This window comes from Epinephelus moara, chromosome 9 (genome assembly GCF_006386435.1).
Source record: "Epinephelus moara isolate mb chromosome 9, YSFRI_EMoa_1.0, whole genome shotgun sequence".
NCBI lineage: Eukaryota > Metazoa > Chordata > Actinopteri > Perciformes > Serranidae > Epinephelus > Epinephelus moara.
The window spans coordinates 8,249,023-8,256,168 of record NC_065514.1 but is presented as its reverse complement, the minus strand read 5'-3'; positions in this window follow the sequence as shown (position 1 = coordinate 8,256,168).

The window sequence follows — 7,146 nt, the reverse complement described above, 5'->3', positions numbered from 1 at the left end:
TACATAGGTAAAAGCTCTGCTGGTTTTCTACCCGTAAGTATTTGTAAACAACAAGGCAATTCCCTCTATAGTCCGGCCGGACGGATGAGTCATGGCCTTGTAAAAGATTATATTTGTTTCTTTTAGTTGGCGAGAATGTGTCGCCGCAAACGCGACAAACATTCACTAACTTTGACAGCGTTTTCTGTGAGCGCAGCTGAGCCATTTTGTACCGCTACACGTGTTTCTAGTGGGACTATGTTTACGAGCACATGAGTTCAGCGAGCCACCGAAGGACCACCCTGCAGATTTACTATTGGTTCTGTAACGTAGGGAGTTTTTTTTAAAATGAAATTGAAATTGTATCCGCCCATCTAAACACAAAATCAGGGAGAAAGTCATCAGTCTTTAGTTAAGCAAAGTGTCTAAAGACTGACTTGTGAGTCTAAGTTGACATCTAGCTAGAGGGAGACTGCGAAGGAGATGGACGTGTCTGGTAAGAATTGTGTGGGATGCTAACACGCTAGCTTGTTTTACAAAGTAGAGATGGTGGTATGATGTAGTAAGAAAGCTACAACGATGATATCTTTAAGTTACCTGCGATAGTACTATTGTGAATATGAATAATAAGGAGGTACGTACTCAACCTTTTCAGTGATTATTCTGAGACCACAGGTTTGTTTACATGGCATGACGGATTGCTATATTTAACAAATCTGGTGTGGACAGAGAGCATCCGATAACACTCGATGTAGCGCAATAGTGTGATGCTCACTTGCTCTTTAAACACGGTGTAACCAATGGCTACTCCAAATTTGACGAATGTTCTGTGCTATTTAGTTGGTGGTACTCAGGTTTGAAGGATGACATCACTATAACTGCATTACTCAGAGAAAAACAGTAACATTAGTTGGTACATAATATCAGATTATATCCCTCGGATGTTGAATAAAACCTGTTTAGGTGTGAAAAGTGCCTGAGCTCTCTTAGCCAAATTTATAAGAGATTTGGAAGCAATTTTTTATTTTAAGATTTTTTTGGGGGCTTTTTGCCTTTAATGGACAGGACAGATTGGAATGGGGAATGGGGAGAGAGAGAGAGTGGGGGCTGACATGCAGCAAAGGGTTGCAGGCTGGAGTTGAATCTGCGACCGCTACAGCGAGGCATCGCCTCTATACGTGAGACACTGGCACTGTCCACTACGCTACCGATGCCCCAAGATTTGTAAGCAGTTTAACCATAATATTATAAACAAGTAAAAGGACATTTGAATTTTCAAAATGTTTTCTCAAACAAAACCTTGAGCATAATGGGATGCCCATACAGGGTGGCTCAGCTGCTATGGGTCTTTGGTCTAAACAGGGATAGGGAACCTACAGCTCCAGAGCCACATGCCATTCTTTAGCCCCTCTCCAGTGGCTCCTTGTGGCTTTGACCAAAAATTATATGTAATTATATTACTTTCTTCAGTTGTAAAATGTGTAGCCTATACATCAAATTTAAAAAAAAAAGTTACATTGTTTCACATTTCATTAACTTTAATGTGCATCATATGTCTGCGGCCTGGCACCTTTTCCTCTTAATTTTGCCAAGCCTAAATAGCAGTGGCTAGTCTTGAGTCCCCCCAGCTAGCCTAGCTATGGATTACAAATTCAAAAAAGGATCATTCTCAGAGGAAAGAACAGAATTTAATAATGCATGGACAGATTCATTTAATTTCAAGTACCAAATACTTATAACTAGCCCACTGCAGAGCAGCCATCTTGTGGTAAAACATAATGAATGCTCATCAAGACCGGTTAGTAATGTTGATAGGACATTTCTGACTGTTACCGTCATTATAAGGCTCAAATATGTTTTGTGCCTCCTGACAGATTTTTATTTATTCTTTTCTTTGGTCAAACATGGCTCTTTTGATCGTCCAAAACAATGACTGAAACAGTCTCAGCTGTTCCTTTTGAACAAAAAAGAAAACATGTATTTATCCCTCATAGTTTTGACTGAAAATGGCAGTAATGTTTTTACAGGCACACCACTGGGAGAGGCAAACCAGTCAAGTGTATGGGCCCTCCAAAAAAGATTGGGAAACCTGGGAACATCAGATGGCCATTCATATTAGCACATTTTACCATGACAACTGTTAAACTCCTACCCTGGAAATCCAGAGTTCTCGCAAGAGCACAGTTTGAATTAGCTCAGCGAGTCACTCTGGCAATCAGTAATGATGCTTATTACCCATGCCGTTGGAGCCGAGCTGCACCAATCACATCGGTGTATCTGATATAGGCGGGCCAGAGGCGAGCTAAACCTGTGTCGACAGCACTGCGACGACGAAGTCCGGAATCAGTCAGTAAACATTGCAAGATGGCTACAGATGAACACCAGTTGTTTGAAACGGCTTTGGCCGCTACAATGAACCAGTTAGACTTGGCTTTTTCTCTAAAAGAGGAACAGAGGACAGCGCTCGAATCTTTCCTTTGCAAGAAGGACGTTTTTGCTGTTTTGCCGACCGGATACGGCAAGAGTCTAATCTACCAGTTAGCTCCGCTGGTAGCTAAGCGTATACGTCACCCCGTGTATTGTTCTGATTGGTCGTAGTGTTATCCAATTGCATGCAGTGATATTTACAAATGCATGCTTGGTGCCGCCCCTCGAGTTGGGCCATTTGCATTACTCATAGCCAGACCCTAAATCTTTCTAGATTTGGGTCTGGATTTCCAGGCTAGTTAAACTCCTTAAATCTCCAGTAAAGGCACTATACAGTGCCTCACCATTGCCGAAAACTCTACTAAGTGGGGCCCCTTCTATCTACCATATAACAGTGGGATGCTGTTAGTTACATGCAGCTCACTGACTGTCCTAGCTGTCAAACAGGCAATGTTAGATTGAGCCACCAGAACCTCAATGGGATTCTCTGCCAGGGACCACCCAAAGTCTGGGATCACAATTAAATGCTTTCCCTTTATCTTTGCACTTCAGTCATGGAGGTCAATTTATTTTAAATATATTTAAAGCCACTATATGTGGAATATTAAAATGTCAGACCTTTGCCATCTGTGGTGGTAATGTCAATGGAGAGAGACAGTAGTTGCATTTTTATCCACCACTTTATACGTGCATTTTCAATTTGTGCGTAACTAAACCTGAGTGGAAATGCCAAAATATCTTGAAATACAGCAAATAAGTTCTTACGCTTGGGGGAGGGGGAACAGTTTGTGTATCGATAAAAGGTAATGTGGCCAAGTGTAATGGAAAAGGGATCAGCTAATGATTGATGCCATGCAGCCATGACATACCAGCATTGCATAGTTTACAGGAAGCTCTCTAAGTCATCTCTGGATGGCTTTTGACATCCTTGTACGCTCACAGAGTTGCCAGAACTCTCCCAGAAGCACATAGCTGTAATATTAGTTATTCAAAACTCTCTGTTTTGATTGATTGGTGTGCTCTCTGTTATTATACATTAATTGTTTTCCTTTGTTTGGGATTTGACTGGCATTCTTTTTGTTATGTCATGTTGTTGTGCCCTCATCTGCAGTGGCACCTGACTGGAGAACTAGCGCCACCTAATGAGCCAAATCCCAATATTCACATAGCAGTAGTGAATGAAAAAGCAGATATATTCATATTTTATTTTGCCAATTTTCTGAAAATTTGGATAAAATGTGTTCCTTTTGATGGACACCCGACTGTGAAAGAAAAAGAAATCTTTTTTTTTTGGATTGTCTCACTGTGAAAACCTTCAAACATCAATTTAAAGGTACCGCAATCACAAAGAATCTACAAACTGTGGCTTTAACTGAAAACTACCCACACAAAACACACACACACACACACAACACAAACTAAATAGGGATCTTGTCAGCAACATTGTTCCATAGCACCAGTACTATTCTTAAACTTAACAGTGTATCTTTAATAGGCGCACTGTACCAGATGTTTCGGTGAATGGAAACAGATGTGGAAGAAGCTGTTTGTAGGTATTTGCGAGTAGTCCGAGGCTGCAACTCCTAACTGTGCGTGAGTTATAATGATGAGATGCTATGTGTCTAAATATAAATTTTATGTGTGTTTGGTCATGTCATGTCCTGTCATTAATGTCACACTGGCTAATTTAATGGCTTGATGTTCTTTTCATGGACATTTGTCGTGCTTAAGGCAATCATACGAGTTTGCCAAGGCCTTATCATGTCTTGACATTTTATTCTGATTCATGAAAGAGATGGCACAGTGTGAATATGCATAGAAAATGGATTAGTGGCTACAGAATTTTACTGGTGTCTAATTTGCATCTCTGCACTGCCTCAAACATCTTGCAGCAGTTGCTGCACTGAATCATGTAAACACCTTTGTTTTGTATGATGAAAGGCAGGTGGGGGGGGGGCTGTTGAGGCATTTCCAGAACAGCATGCAAATACAGAATAATAGAGGATTAGAAGAGACACATTTGCATATGAAAAACTGTTCACTTATGGGGAATGCTTGATGCCTACAGTCTATGGATGAACACTCAGATGAGTAATGAGTCTTGTGGATGAGCACGTGCAGGAATGGCTCATGGGTTTTCCTCCTCAGTAGGATCCAATTGATGGGCTTACATAGAATTAGCCTGGCTCTGGAACTATAGGATTTGGCTGCACAGACACGAATGACAGGTCATTTAACATACTGCTGTAATGTTGTAGCGTAATGTGGTAATTGTTTGTCTGCGTAAATATGAACCTGAGCGTTTCTCGTTTTGAACTGCAAATCTGTGTGAGCAAACCACAAAGGATACGGGCGATTAATTGGACGGGTGGCACACACATCCCGTGTTTGCGCACTGAATGGGATGGATGGGTAACAGTGTGGAGGGAATTTCTGGCTAGAGTAAGATATACAATTGCAGCCTTTACACGGAATTTGTGTGTGTGTGTGGGGGGGGGAAGAGTGAGAAACAAAAAAACAGGGACAGAAGGCAAGGAAAATCCATCAGAGATTGAAAGGCATGTCACTCAAAGGAGAAAGTCAGGCAGGTTTATGCGCAGAGAGAGGGGGGCATAAAGGGGGAGAGAGAGTGCAAGGGAGAGGAAGGGAGTGTGAGAATAAGGCTAGAGGGTAGACAAAAAAAAACTGCAATAGAGTGATACTCCTCTCAATTTGATTTTGGAGAAGGGGAGCTTCAAGGGTTGGAATGTGGGAAATCATTTTGAAGGAAAGTGTTAGAATTGAGAGCGTTAAAAACTGAGCACAGAGATAAGTAGAGGGAGAGGGAGCTGGGGGTGAAGGGGGCGGGGTGATACAGTGACTGAGTGGTTGCTAAGACTGTGGCATGAACAGCAGGAAAACAAAAGAAATTGAAGTAACCATAACAGTGAAAAAAATACAACACTGAAAAAAAGACAATTGTTATCCAACTAAAAATAATTACTTCAGTTGGTAACACACACATCAATTAGTATTCTGTTTTTTTTTTTTCAAATCAAGTAAACAAGCCAGTATTTGCTTTGAAATTGAGTTGAACAAAGTTAATTAATGTGTATGTTACCAAGTGACCCCTCTTTAGGCTCTGCCCTTTTGCTGTTGGCTGCTAATGGTCCATCAAGCTGTTGGCATTAGCATGTAGCCCATACTGCCACTACCTGCAGAAGAAGAAATTGTATCTAAGTTTTAGAAAAATTCCAATGTAATTTCAGATAGAAGCAGACAAAGGAACCCAGTCTCACTCAAAGTTGTCAAAAACAGGCGCTTGGTCAGTGATTTCTGGCATTGATAAAGACAAAAAAGCTGTCCTTTCACATCGGCATGATACGCACCTGGTTGCCATTATTAATTAACAGCACCTGGCTGCGTCAAAGGGAAATGCAGCGGGATAACAACGAAAGTTAAGGCAACAAAAGTCCAAGCAGGGCAGGCAGAATGGGTGGTGGATGTGTCCAACAACTACCAACTCTCAACCAGGAAGCTGGTGTTTGCTTCCCATGTGATTGTAAAGTCAAACCCTGTTCTTTTTTCCTAAACCCAACCATGTGGGTGTGATACCAACATTTAACCATGTGCATTCATTGTTGAGGGAAAAAATGTCAATTGGCAGAGGTGTACTGACGTAGTGTATTTTGAAAACAGACAATGCAGAACGTCATAAACCAACACACCCAGGGTACCTTGCACGTCATGTCTAGACATGGAAAGTCCATGACCAAACGTCGATATGTAACAAGGTCGGGATGAAAATGTGTTGGACAAAAAGGGTCTACATTATGCCTTTGAAGGCTTAATTCAAGATGTCAAACTGAGTCATCAGAGAAAACAGGCTAAACATATAAAAATAGAAGCTAAAGCCACGCGGTTGCAAGAGGTTCCCACTGCCGAATCAAACGGGATCAGATTCCTTAAGGGGGCTTCAGGATAAGAGAGTAACTCCGGAATCTGAGCCAAGTCCTCAATGAGGGTGCGTCTCAAGCCTGTTGTAGACGGGAGGTTCCAGATGAAAAAGCAGATTCATTCATTGTTCCTGTTGAGCAGGGTAGGTCTTTATTCAAGTTATAATCTTTAAAAAACAAAACTGGCATGTGATACATTCAGCATACCTCCATTAGCTTAGCTAGCATAGCATAGAAGCGCTAACTTAGTAATGTATAACACTTAAGAAATATCTCCTTCCAACTTCTCTGGGTAATAAGTATGTTATGTTTATTAGATGTAAGGTTTAACCATGACTAAAATGAATCGATTGCATGAGGGTCTTGAGAGCAACAGTTTTGTTGTCGGACCATGGTTGGAGCTAGCCATTGCTATAGGCTACTATGACCAGCCAGTCTGGGTTCGAAGGCAGGACTTAGCGAAGGGTCAAGTAAAGCATTTTATACTTGTTTTTAGAATTATCTTTTTCTCACTGTACTGCACCATTTTCTAACTGAGGGATGACATCACTATTAATGCATTTCTCAGAGACAAACAGTAACATTAGTTACATTTGGTACATAATATTAGAATAAAACCTGTTTAAGTGTGAAAAGTGCCTGAACTCTCTTAATAATAAGCAATTAATAAGCAATTTTAACTGTAAGGACACAATCCAGTAAAAGGAAGTTTGAATTTTGAGCATTTACGCCATTACAACACTATGACTGACCAGTCGAGGTTCAAGGCCTTGATTTAGCAAAGGGTCAATTTCAGTATTTTTAA